At 43.4% G+C, this 14,204-nt stretch overlaps 1 protein-coding gene across 2 annotated transcripts in view; it reads left to right on the top strand.

Moving 5' to 3' along the window:
• Nucleotides 1–14,204, top strand: part of ASTN2 (astrotactin 2) — an 869,558-nt gene that overhangs the window by 727,685 nt on the left and 127,669 nt on the right. The gene's annotated exons all lie outside the window — the stretch shown is intronic.

Genomic DNA, 14,204 nt, shown 5'->3' with positions numbered 1-14,204 from the left:
GTTGTGAAGGTGGGACCAACAGAATTTAATGATGGATTGAATATGTGGATTGAATGAGACTGAGAAGTCAAAGATAGCACCAAAACTACAGGCTTTTGAGACAGAAAGGATGAACAGTCCTCGTGCCACACTGGACTTAGAGTTTACGGAGGAGTAGATGTACAATTTGTCAATGATGTTTATTGAGCATTTTCTGATTGCAGAGCACTGTTCAGTGCACTTGGAAAAGTATAGGTGAGTAAATAGATGTAATCTCTGCCATCAAGGAGCTGACTGTCTCATTGAGCAACTCCTCCTTTTCCTTGCATCTATTCCCTCTCAGGAAATTTTACCCAGGGCTTCCCCACCTCAACCGCATACTTTCCCTCCCACATTGTCATGACCTTCAGGATGTACTATTGAGGTTCAGCTTAAAAAGCGCTTAACATTCTCAGGATGAAGTGCTCACTGTAAAAATAACAGGCACCATAGAAATAAAACAAACATGAAATAATGTTGTTACACCCCCCGGCTTAACAGGCACACTGAGGCACTCACAGAAGAGGGGCCACTTGTCTATGTAAATTCAAACAATCCTTATGCATATGTATACACATCTTTAGTCTCACACACCTCTGTATAAAGTATTTATATGGCAAGGTATAAATTCCTTTAGAACTGGCATATTTGGGCCTTACTTGGCAGTGTGGTGATAGGCTACTCACCATCACAAATCTCTTCGAGTATTACCACAGCTATTGAAAGATTTTTTTCCCCTACTTGAGCTCAGATGAACACTTAAGCAGAGATTTACAGCCACTTTGCTTGCACTTCATGCTTTTATTCAATTCATTCATTCATTCATTCAATAGTATTTATTGAGCATTTACTATGTGCAGAGCACTGTACTAAGCTCTTGGAATGAACAACTCTCTATCAGGTCTTTTAACTTTCTCCTGTGAAACCTATATCATTACTTCCATTTTACAGATGAGAGAATTGAGGTGAAGTGATTTCCCCAAAGTCAACAGGAAGTCAGCAGTGGGGTCAAATTCTGATTGCATAATAAATCCTGTGTACTTAATAAATTTCACCTGACTAAGATCTGGGGATAGTTGGCATTTAGTGGGGCTGCCCCAGTCCTAACTGGCTCCTCCAGATCTTTTGGGGTGCTGGAGTGAGGTGTGAGGAACATCCATCATCCCAGAAACAATCAAGAAGGAGGAATATAATAGAAAGGTTAGAAGGATCATGGAGCAATAGTGTTCAGCACTTGCAGTTTTTTAAATGGTATTTCTTCAGGGTTTACTATGTGCCAGGCAATGTATTAAATGCTGGGGTAGATAAAGCTAATCAAGTTGGACCCACTCCGTATCCCATGTAGGGCTCACAGTTTTAATCCCCATTTCACAAATGAAGTGACTGAGACACAGAGAAGTGACTTGCCCAAGGTCACAAATAACAGACAAGTGGCAGAGCCGGGACGAGAACCCAGGTCCTTCTGACTCCCAGGTCTGTAGTCTAACCACTAGGCCATGCTGCTCCTAGCATAATATTATTGTCCTCTCTGTTGTGCTCGTGAGAAAAGAAACTTGAAGGCGAAAAGGTGCAATGCTTGATTTCAATATTGGCAAATTAGGGGCTGTAGCTTGTGGAAAGATCCAAGTATGGGAGTCAGGGGAGTTGGTTTCGGATCCTGGCTCCACTGCTTGCTGGCTGTGTGACCTTGGACAAGTCACTTCACTTTCTAGGCCTCAATTTTCCCATCCTAAAATGGCAATTAAAAACTTTTTCCTACTTTGTGAGCTACAAATGGACAGGGACTGTGCCTGACCCGATTATCTAATGTCTTCTCCAGCACTTAGTACAGTGCATTACATCAACCACACATGCATTCAGAGGTGACTTTTACTGTCAGTGGTCTCTTCTTTGAATACAAAAGGCAAATAAATATATATATGAGAAGGCGATAGAGAAGGAAAAGATGCATTGATGTCTCCCACTGCTGGACTCAGAGACTATAGCATTCTCCAAGTGGGCAGGAAGAAGGGGAAGAAAGCAAAGCATTTCACTGTTTTCAAATGTATAATTCTTCAGGGCCTTTCCCCAGGTGTTCCCAAATTGTGCTATAAGATTTTGTGATTCCTTAGGGGCCTGGCCAAGGGCTCAGAGAATCAAGCTCTCCCCTGTACAGATCCTCTCTTCCAGAGATTTCTCAGCTCAGAAAGCCCTGCTCGCTGTCACCCGCTGCAGGTGGAAACTGAGTTGACTGGCCCGGCCAGGCTGCCCCAGGGGGCTCCCCCATTTTGGGCTCGATGTGCCAGACCTGGAGTCTTTGGCCCCACTCTGGCACAGCTGCGTCCTTGGCACAGCACAAGGCCAAGAGCAGCTGCAGCCTTCCAAGAACATCAGTCAATGGAGGCGAGAGAAAACAGCACTGGGGAGACAGGGTTGCTGTTCGTCTCTCTCAACTCTCCCATTCAAAGAGGAGAGGGGAACAGATTGGGGAAACGACTTGTGCGAATGACAGGGCTAGTGGGGCAAAGAGCTAGGGCCTAGGCAAGGGTCAGCCCCATCGGGTCTGCCGAGATCTCTAGCTGACAGAACGAAGTGGGAGCGGAGAAGAGGGGGAATCCCTCTGATGTCATATATTGTCTTCTACGAGCAAAGAGCTCTTGCCTCTTTGGGGCAGCCAACAAAGTGACTCTCCTTCTGCGTCCTAGTTTCCTATTGGATTGAAGCATGGAAAAGGATTGTTCTGTTTGCTCCTGCGGTTTTGAGACCGGCAGCCATCACAAGGTGAGTCACTGTGGGCAGACACTGAGCATGTGCCCTGCCAGCCCCACTGCCCTCTCTGCCTCATCCATGCTGGCCTAGAAGCCTGTAGCTCTGGGTGATGATCATTCATCCCAAGAGCCTTTAGCTCTGAGTGATGATCATTCATCCCAACCTGGTCTCTTCTGAGGGCTCAGGAACCCTGAATTCATCCTTCTGGTAGTCCACCCATCCCCTCTGATCTTTCAGAAAGTGTTTTCTTCCTGACATCATTTCCTTCCTTCTCCCCAACCACACAACATTTTCAAGGCTGATCCTCTCTCTGGGATCACCTCTCCAAGTTGACAATAGAGCCGAGATCAGAACTCAGGATGCTCCACTCTCTTAGCATTCCGGACCCCAACTGACTTTGTTCCATGGATGGGGGCTGCAATCAAGCCTGGCAGCATCTTTCTGGCATCAGAGTTTGTAGACAAAGGGTTTATCAGCAAATTCCAGTGATGGCTGGGGAGGCCTTATGAGGCTCCCCAGAACAATTCATTTGTCAGGAAACAAAAATTCCATCCTAATTTTGAGCAGCTGTGAAAGAAGAAGATTTTGAAAGGACATCAGATGGAAGAGAGAGGCAGAGTGCCTCTTGCCTGAGGAATGTGTTTATAAGAAAAGGAATAATGTTCTACAGGAAATGAGGGTGAAGCCATGTTACCTGATAAGCTCAGAGGGTCCCAGAAACACAGTAAGGCAAAGCCCATCTTGGCAAGTGGGAACAGAAAAGCACAGAGATGGGGACTTACATTCCATCTGTCTGGATCTCTCTGTGGGCTCCTCTGTCTAAGTGACCCTTCCTCTTAATCCACTGGTCTCCAAACAGATGGCAGTGGAGAAATGGCATGATGAAGCAGCGATATCCAAATCCAGCTGAACTGGACTTTGGCTCTGTGCCACCGATCAAAAACGCTTAACCTTACAGTCCCAAAGGAGAGACTCGAAGAGAATGTAGCGTCAACTTTCCCTAGCAGTAAAATGAAAGGCAGTACAATGTCCAAAATTACCTCTTAGAAGTAGGGTTTAAAAAAAAAAGAAATCTTTGAAAGTCTGTGGTTTCATGAGTGGCAGTGTCTTGCCCATCCCTATCCTACTTTATCTTTTCTCCTCCAAAGGCATAGTACTGTGCCGATTCTCCCCCGCCTGTGAACAAAGATAAAAACACACATCTTTGTGAGTTGTAAGCATTTTCCCTGCCTGATTCATGCACTCAGTCCTCTTGCACAGAAAGTGGCCAGTTTTTCATTGAGTCTTCGCCATGGATTATGACTTAACATTCCAGCTTTCTTCATCTGTGATGCAAGAGAGTGGGAAAGAGAGTGTGAGGAATGGGAGTGTGCTGACGATGCTTTCCAACTTGATTTATGAGAATCACAGAGAAACTCTAGGCCATCTGTATGCAGCTTCTCCACCCCAGCTGTGCAAGACCAAACTGTCCCTCTGAATGATTCTCTGCTTCTATCCTCAGCCTCATCAGCAGCTTCCTTGCCAAGACACTTGCCCAAACTTAATGATCCTCCTGAGGAAACTGTGCTGTATTTTCTGGGGTTGGATGTCAAAAGGAAAACTGTATTCCACTGAAATCTGGTCATAGAAATACCAATAGTCTCTCAAAAATCAACCCTACTCTACGTTAGAGTGATGGTCTTGAGTCCTGATGTAGAAAGGTGAAAGAGGGAGAAGGAAGCTACTTAGGTCAATTAATTATGCTAAGTAACCCATCGTCCAGTGACATGAGAACTGATAAAAAGGTAGAAAACCAAATTAAGAAGACCAGTGTTAACTTCAAGAAGGTGACAAGTTTCAATCCAAAATCATCAAAGCATTGTAAAGTCTAACCTTCTCTGAGGGCATCAGACCAGGATTTTCCACAGATGCTCTGACTTGTAATACCATTTTCCCCCATGCCACGTGTGCCACATTTAACATCAACTAGTCACTGGAGGATCCCACTAAGGACCTGGAATGCAGTGAATCTACAAGAATCAAAGGAATATTCATCAAATCACACCTTGGCTGGACAGAATGTGAAAGGAGCATGGAAGATAGCGGGATATCCAAATAACTGCTGAATGGAAGACTACGATGGGAACGTCATAAATAGGCAGGTCAGCGGAAATGTTTTGAAGACATAGTGAAGCAAAATTTTAGTTGAAGTGACTTTGTTATGGACAACTGGAAGACTGCGATAGCTGATAGCCTCATCTGCTGAGCAGCAACTGGAAACTTTAAGAAGAATGGTAATCCCTGGAGGCAGAATTGAAAATGGCACAACATTCTGTACTTGGCCCAGACTACCCTACAGAAATGGACAGTGTTTAAATGCAATGTGGAAAGAAGTTTTGGCTATAAATTAACTTTTTCTGCACCCTTCAAAGATGACATCTACTTACCTATATATGAAAGAGGAAAGAAGGTCATGCCCTCTTAAAAGATGTTGTAAAACCTGAAAGAAATAGAGTTCCATTTTATTATTTTGTAATGGGATCACAAGGTGATGAGAGGGCAGGAAGATGGTTTTAGATTCCTAACAGGTCAGTCAGCCAATCAGCAGACACTAGCTTTGCTGGCATAAACATGTCTAAATGTTGCTTGAAAGAAATCATACCCTATGGTTCTTTATCTCGTTGATGCTGACCATTTCTCAGCTGTCTCAATAGTCATCTACCTCCAGGGGGATTTGAAGCTCGGACTTTGTCCTATTGTAGCTTGGAGGGGCTGGGGTATTTTTCCAGAGGAACACATTCTCTTTGGTTGACCAGTGTGAAACTGCTACTAGAAGATTGGTAGGACTGCATTGTTCTTTTTACCTGGCCCCAAGAATGTCTGCCTCAAGAATGGGAAAGCGTATCCTTTTATTGAAGAGTGAGGCATGGACCTGAGACAAAGACACACCAAATTCCTGGAGCAGTTTCATCAGCATCATTGTTGAACCAAAATGATCCACAGTGGGGATCCTGGAATGCTCAAAGTCACACAGTTCTGCCGGGAAGAGCAGGGGAGGAAAGTGGAGCACAGCTGGAGGTCTACCTAGCTGCTGCATTGGGAACTTAAAAATGCCCACAAGCAACCCTGGAAAGTAGAAAAAGATATTTCAGAAGAATAGTGAAGCACAGTTTCAAGCAGCATACCACAACTGTGGACTGTTGAGAACCCACTGCAGGGAGAAGACAAGAATCGAGAGTGTTTTCTATCCTAGAGCAAAAGCTTCACAAGATTGCGATAGAAGGAAGCAGACAAAAAGGGGATTAGGGGCAAACCCATTAGTGTAACAATAATAATAATATTGGTATTTGTTAAGTGCTTACTATGTGCAGAGCACTGTTATAAGCACTGGGGTAGATACAGGGTAATCAGATTGTCCCACATCCAGATGAGGTAACTGAGGCACAGAGAAGTTAAGTGACTTGCCCACAGTCACACAGCTGACAAGTGGCAGAGCGGAGATTTGAACCCATGACCTCTGACTCCCAAGCCCATGCTCTTTCCACTGAACCACACTGCTTCCCAAGAATCTGTCCTGACTTGTAAGCCAAAAGCAAGTTGAATCAATCCCACATCAGTCTTTTAGTCACACAGCAGGCATCAATAGGACCTCACTATCAGTGTCATATTAGACAAGAAATGCTACAGATGATATTCTACATGATATGGTATATAATATGTATGATATACAGTATTCTCTGGAACACCTCTGGTCCCCTTCATATAGAATTTGTGTTCCAGGAATCTGTACAGCAGGAAGCATCAGCAAGTACAAGAGCATCTTGGTTAAATTCATTTATGGATAGTCCTTGATACGTTAGAAGGAAAGGTAGGGAGAATAATACAACTGTAGTATTTGTTAAGCACTATTATGTGCTAAGCACTGTACTTAATCACTCCGATTATCATTATCTATCGGAAACAGTTCCTGTCCCACATGGGATTTGCAGTCTAAATAGGGAGAAAATGTACTGAATCCCCATTTTATAGATGAGGAAACTGAAGCACAGAGAAGTGAAGTAATCTGAATAAGATCAGAAAGCAGGCAAGGGATGGAGAGGAGAAGGTTAGGGGTGTTGTGATGGAACAGCCTTTACCATGAGGATGGATATCTAGTTGGGTATCCACCACACAATTCCTCTGAACATTCTGCTGCTACTGTTGGAGACAGCAGACTAGGCTGGTTGGTTTTAGCCAACAGTGGCATGTCTTAACAGGAAACGCAATCCCTGGCCTCAAAGAAGCTTGCAATGCAAAGAGAAAACCCAATCAATAAATCTGTACATAAACTGTAATTTTCCTCACTTAGAAAACATTCAATAGGAGGGTTTCAGGGACGACAAGGAGAGGAGATCAATATTGATTCCATATTCAATATGGTTCAATATTGTGACTGTGCACCCAGCCCCATGAAAGAGGGGAGCTAGTGATTAGGTGCTCACCATTCCCCTGGACTTATACTCTTCAAACTGCTCTCTGCTAGAGGGAGAGAAAAATGACCCCATCAGCAGTGCCAAACCAGTTTTTCTGCCAGCCGCAGAGGGTTTCCTTAACTCTACCCTCCCCCTCACCCCGTGTCCTGTTCAAAAGGCAACTGGTATGAGCATATGTGCCCCGCGCCCAGCGCAAGAGAGCTACCGCCTGTGCAGACACACACAACTGCATTGACTCCATGACGCTGGAGGAGACACCAGCCTGATGGAATAAATCCCCCTTTTTTCTCTTTTCTTTACCAAGTGTGGAAAACAGCATAGGCTATAAAATATGTTCCACACTCGGGCAGCCCCAGCGAGGACGCTGTCCTCAGGGACACAGCTTTGACTTTCCGCCTGTGTTTTCAGGACCGGTTTTCATTAAACGAGACTTTTGAAAATGGTAAAGTAATAATTTGCTAAATCAGGCCCTGTGAACTGCCCAGTTTAGCAAATTATTACATCTTTAATTTTAGAACCCAGTGCAAAGGAAACCCCAGTAAAACGAAAGGTGGCCACGTTTGGCCAAGCTGAATATTATTAACCTTTCCGTCCATACGTCACCCCTACCCTAGGTATGTGTTCATTAAAATGACTACATTTAATGAATAGGCACACTCTGTTCTCTGGGTGGCAGCATTATCTAGAGGATGAAGTGGGGAGCCAGGAGGCAGAATTCCTTGGTTCTTTCTTTTTGTCCCTTTGATCTGAGGGTTTGAGGGGCAGACAGCAAAATATTGACCGAACGAGTCATTTGTTCCCATTTCCTCTTCACTGAATTAAGAGAGTATTTGGGTCCTTCTTACAGGGATGAGGTGAAGTTTCATATGATGGTTTCTGAATAAGGTCTTGGGGATCACTAGCACCCCAAAGATGGATGGGGATGGGGCTCAGTTCAGCATTTTAGAATCCTGCTTAGGTCCTTCCACCTGAGGTCAGAACTCCTAGATCTTGAACCAAGGCAATCTGTTTCAAAAAACTGGCCAGCAGAGATTGGAATGCAGGGAAGTAGTGTGAGTTGAAGATGCTGGGGTCTGGACAGCAAACAATTCAGAAGCGGTATTCACTGTTGTACCCATTTTCCCAGCAACAAGGTTACTGACAGGGTCAAGAGAGAATGTGAGTGGCACCACATGGACCAGTGGTATATCATCAATTCTAAAGCACAGTACTCGGGCCTGGTGTCTTTGTGACTTAACCAAGGCTCAGTCATTGTTCACCATGGAATGCTTATCATCACATCCATCAATTATTGCTCTCGCTATTTACTGAGTGCCTCCTATGCACTGAGCCTCAGGGTGAGACCCAGAGAGAGCATTAAGGAATTTTGAGTCTCCCTAATGTGTGGACTTCCTGGAGTGAAGTAACTGAAACTAGTAATCACAATCCTCCATTTCCTCAAACCCTATATGGCCACCACTGAGTTCTCACTAAGAACAAAAGTTCAGCCTAATCCCTGCACAATCTAGTAGTGCGACTACGGTTGCTGAAGATATAGCTTAGGAAATCAACCAGTAGTATTTAATCAGTATTTACTGTCTGCAGAGTACTTGTACAGTACAATCAAGTTGGTAGACTATGATCTGGAAGCCCACTGGGTTCTTCATCCCCGCACCATAGCCTGGCCACTATTTACTCTCCTCCAGTGATCCCTTTATCTCTATCACTGTTTGAGCTTCTGGTCAGCTTCCCATTTGTTGGGAAATTTGGAATTGTTGCTTTTCTTCTAACTAACCTGAGGTCACTCAGCTGCCTTACTGAAAGTTAGAGAAGTTGGAAGAATAACAGTGGAATCTCCCACATGACTGTGGTTCTAGTAGGTTCCCCTAATGTTATGTCTAAATAAATATTAATAAGAAAAATGGTATAAGAGCTCATTGAGAAATCCTGCAAATATTTGTCCTTCATTCCCTTTCCAGCCACCTGGCTCTTGCTGAAGTGCTCAGCCCCCTCAAACCAAAGTTTGTATGTAGCTCTGCAGACCACATGAGGATATAAATGTTCACTTTCTCTTTTGGAGGGAGGAAGAACAGAACTGAAATAACTTTATGAACTCAAAAACTCATCCTCCCTGCAGATTGTCAAGCTGCTTGGGCTACTTGATGCCAGGGCCTCACAACTGGCTCTAGCCCTCAATGGCCACCTCTCTATTTTCTTCTTTCCATTATCACCTCTTCCAATTTCCCTTTTTCCCTCTGTGTTTATCCAAATAATGAATCCCACTCCAAACACACCTGTTTATCCTCTCTGGCTTTTAATCTTATTCCAAAGTATAGTTCCCAAGGTTTACTCAGTTCTGTAGAAAGTGGGGAGGGGCACCCCTGACCAATAATGTAGAAAAAAATAAAACTAATGTTATTATTTGTTAAACATTTACTATGTCCTGAGCACTGTTCTAAGTGCTAGGGTAGATACAAGATGATCAAGTTGGACATAGTCCCTTACCCAAATGGGTTCTTACAGTCTAAATGGGAGGGAGAACAGAAATAGAATCCCCATTTTACAGATGAGGCAACTGAGGCCCAGAGAAGTTAAGTGACTTGTTCAAGATCACACATCAGGCAAGTGATGGAGCTGTGATTAGGACAAAGGTCCTATGATTCCCAGGCTCCTGTTCTTTCCACTAGGCCATGCTGAGGATTAGGTTGGTGGAGGTTTTTCTCTGAGGTCACTGCTGCCCTGCTGACTTTTCTCCAGCCTTTCCCCCTGACTCCTCTTGTCTCTTCCACATGTTATCAGTCTTGGTGGGAATGACTCTGGCCCTTTACCCTTAGATGCTACTGGAGAATCATTGCTCTGTTAGTGACAATTTGTTAGAAGTTCCCTTGCAGATATGGGAGATGTGCTATTACCAAGAACTTGGGATCTTGTGGTTTCACTTCAGAGGGTGATGTTTACAGTTTATGACTTTATTAATATTGTAACTATTAAAAGCTATCTAGGGTAGGGCCTCTTTCAGAGACTGAATGATTATCATTTGACATTTCTCAGGTTTGGGTTGGCTGATGTTGAAATTCTGCATTCAGATAGTGGTTGTGGGTAGTTTTTCAGTTGATCAGGACATTTTTGACTTGGGGTGGTATCCAGATATTTTATTACTCAGCACATCAAGGAAGGGCAGTCTGTTACTACAACCTAGCTAATCTACTTTGCTACTCTAATGCCAACCTACTCAGTAAAACTTGTTCTCATCTATCTTAATAATAATAATAATTCTGGTATCTGTTAAGCGCTTACTATGTGCCAAGCACTGTTCTAAGCACTGGGTTGATATAGGGTAATCAGGTTGGCCCATGTGGGGCTGACACTTTTAATCCCCATTTTACAGATGAGGTAAATTAGACACAGAAAAATTGAGTGACTTGCCCAGGATCACACGCAGACAAGTGGCAAAGGTGGAATTAGAGCCTACGTCCTCTGACTCCCAAGCCGGTGCTCTGTCCACTAAGCCATACTGCTTCTCTTCTATCTTGCCCCTGTCCTCTTGCCCATATCCTGCCTCTGACCTGGAAAGTCCTCCCTTTTCACATCTGACAGGTGATTTCGCTTCCCACCTTCAAAGCATTATTGAAGGCACATCTCCTCAAGGAGGCCTCCCCTGACTTAAGCCCCCATTTCCTCTTCTCCTACTCCCTTCTGCGTTGCCCTGATTTGCTCCCTTTATTCATCTCTCCTTTAAGCCCACAGCACTTATGTACATATCTGTAATTTATTTATATTAATGTCTACCTCCTCTAAACTGTAAGCTCACTGCAGACAGGGAATGTGTCTACTGACTGTTATATTGTTATATTGTACTCTCCCAAGTGCATAGTACAGTGCTCTGCACATATTAAGTGTTCAGTATCCACTTAACATCCACTATTTATAGAAATACACAGTCATCTTAAACATCAGTTTCCAATCAATCACTGGTATTTATTGAGCATATATTGTGCACAGAGCACTGTACTAAGCTTTTGGGAGAGTACAATTCTCTCCAAAGTTGGTGGACACAATCCTTGCCCACAAGGAGTTTACAGGTTAGATAATAATAATGTTGGTATTTGTTAAGCGCTTACTATGTGAAGAGCACTGTTCTAAGCGCTGGAGTAGATACAGGGTAATCAGATTGTCCCATGTGAGGCTCACAGTTAATCCCCATTTTATAGATGAGGTAACTGAGGCACAGAGACAGGCATTGAAATACACTGCAGATAGAAGTGGCAGGTTGTAAGGATATGTATTTAAGTGCTATGGTGTTAAGGGTAGATGAATATCAAGTGCTTAAAGAGTACAGATCTAAGTGCATAGAAGTGTCAGAGAAGGGAGAGCAAATAGGAGAAATGAGAGCTTAATCAGGGAAGGCACCTTGAAGGAGATGTGATTTTAGGACAGCTTTGAAAGTGGAGAGAGTGATGAGCTGTCATATATGAAGGAGAAGATGGTCCAGGCCAGAGAGGGGAGGAAGACTAGGGATCAGTGGCGAGTTTGACAAGATAGAGGTTCAGTGAGTAGGTTGGCATGAGAGAAGTGTAATGTTCAGGCTGGGTTCCACCACTCAAATCCCCATTTTCACCCCACTCTCTCAATCCTCCTTCAAGGAAGTCACTGTATCATAGAGGAGGTGCTGGTTTCCTAGTTCAGAGCACTCTGGCCCCTCTTCCTCCTAAAATTCAACATTGGGCAACAGGGAGTATCAGGTTGTGAATTCTTTCCCAGAGCTTAGTACAGTGCTCTTCACCCAATAAGTGCTTAATTAAATACTACTACTACCACTGCTACTACTACTGCTGCTGTTGCTGCTGCTGCTGAGGCAAGCTGAACAATCTGGAATCCATGTAGATTTCTTATATGGGATCAGATTTGATTGATTCCCTTTCTTGATGTTTGGGTTACAGATTAGTTAGTCCAGGGACCCTGTTCTAAAGATTTAATTTTTATTTTACCTTTCATGTGGCATCATTGACCTACTCTCAGATGTAAGCATCAGAGTCTTTGTTTAGCATCACTGACATGATGTTGTCTTCTTCCTGTGTTCACAATAGTATTACACTTCAATCCTTAGAAGCTGAGAGTTCTCCAGGGAGTTTTGACACCTCTGAGGAATACAACTTTCTCAGAAACCAGATCAATTCTGCTTCTGTCCAGTTCTTATATGTTGAAGATAACTTTTCCCTTTCCTCAGTTGATTTTATCTCTTAGGGGTTGTTAGGGGCTCTGGCACAGTTAAAGACTTTGACTAGACCCAACTTGGTCCCATCATTAAGGAGCATATCTGTTAGGTTGTGGGCACCCAGCAGGATAGATGTTTATGAATGTTTGGTATTTTTCACGTTTTCTGAGATATCACTTTTTTATGATGATGGGAAAATTAGGAGGATCTGAAGATTTAGGAGGTAAAGGAGTACAGTTTTAAACACAGTTGCATGAGGTGGCAATGGGCCACCAATTAGAGATACTCCATCAATAGGATAAAATACAAGACTATTACTGGAAATGGTATTTTTTGAGCACCTGCTAAATGTAATGCACTGTATGCAACTCTTAGGAAGCCCAATAGAAGGACAAGACATTTTTCTGTCCACAGGGATCTTTCACTTTAACCAAGAAGATCAGATATAGTTGAATATACATATCCATAATTGTTGTTTGGGCATAAATAAATTAGCACACAAATGCAAGGGACAGCTGAAGTGATGATAAGAGCTGAGGTAGTAATAAGGAGAGGTAGATTTGGGACTGAAAATTTGGGTTGGAGTATATTGTTGCTGCCAAAATATGAGTTTAAAACAAAATAAGCAAAAGTCCTAGGACCAAAATGGGGGACAGCAAAGGAGAAGAGAAGCAGCAGCAGCTAGAGATGTATGAGGAGAATGAAGAAGGCCAGGATTTCCAAAAGGATGGTATTATAGGTGGGATCAAAGACAGAGATTTGAAGAAGGGTTAGGATAGCGATGACTGTTGAATTTGCTTGGAGAACATTGAGAGAGACAATATTGAGAGACTGTAAGTTCACTGTCGGCAGGAAACATATCTACCAAGTCTGTTGTATTGAATCCCAAGCACTTAGTACAGTGCTCTGCACAGTAAGTGCTCAATAAATACCATTGATTGATAGTGAAGAGTGTGAAATCCAGATTTTAGAGAGCTGAGGAATGTGTTGACAGAGAAGCAGCATGGTCTAGTGGAAAGAGAACAGGACTGGGAGTCAGGCAACCTGGGTTCTACTTCTACTTCTACCACTTGTCTGTTGAATGACCAGATAAGTTTTTGTAAGTTTTTTCATGGTATTTGTTTTGCACTCACTATGTGCTAGGATCTTAACTAAATGCTGGGGTAAAAACTATTTAATCAGGTTGGTCGCAATCACTGTCCCACATAGGGCTCACAGTCTTAATCCTTATTTTACAGATGACATAACGGAGGCACAGAGAAGTTAAGCAACTTGCCCAAGCAAGTCATGCGCAGGAACTACTTGCAGCCAAAGTGACTGCCATGTAGACCTTATACCCATGTCCTGCAACCCCAGCAGGCAGTTGCATTGTTAGTTGCTGCAAGCTTTAATAATTGCAGTATAATAATAATTGCAATATTTGATAAGCACTTACTATATGTCAGAAACTGTACTACTGGGGTAGATACAAGAAAATTGGCTTGAACACAGTCCCTGACCCATGTGGGGCTCGCAGTCTCAATCCTCATTTTACAGATGAGGCAACTGAGGCACAGAGGAAGAGAAGTGACTTGTCCAAGGTCACACAGCAGACAAGTGGTGGAGCTGGGATTAGAACCCATGATCCTCTGACTCCCAGGCCCATGCTCTAACCACTACACCACTCTGCTTCTCATTGTGCCATGCTGCTTTGCCACCCCTGTTATCCTGCTATTTTCAGGATTCTTGATCAATTGTATTGACTGAATAAGCAGGCATGAGTGAGCACATTACAAAGTGCATGCAAAGGACTT

This window comes from Ornithorhynchus anatinus, chromosome 4, assembly GCF_004115215.2.
Source record: "Ornithorhynchus anatinus isolate Pmale09 chromosome 4, mOrnAna1.pri.v4, whole genome shotgun sequence".
Taxonomy (NCBI): Eukaryota; Metazoa; Chordata; class Mammalia; order Monotremata; family Ornithorhynchidae; genus Ornithorhynchus; species Ornithorhynchus anatinus.
This window is presented reverse-complemented; position numbering and strand designations above follow the sequence as displayed.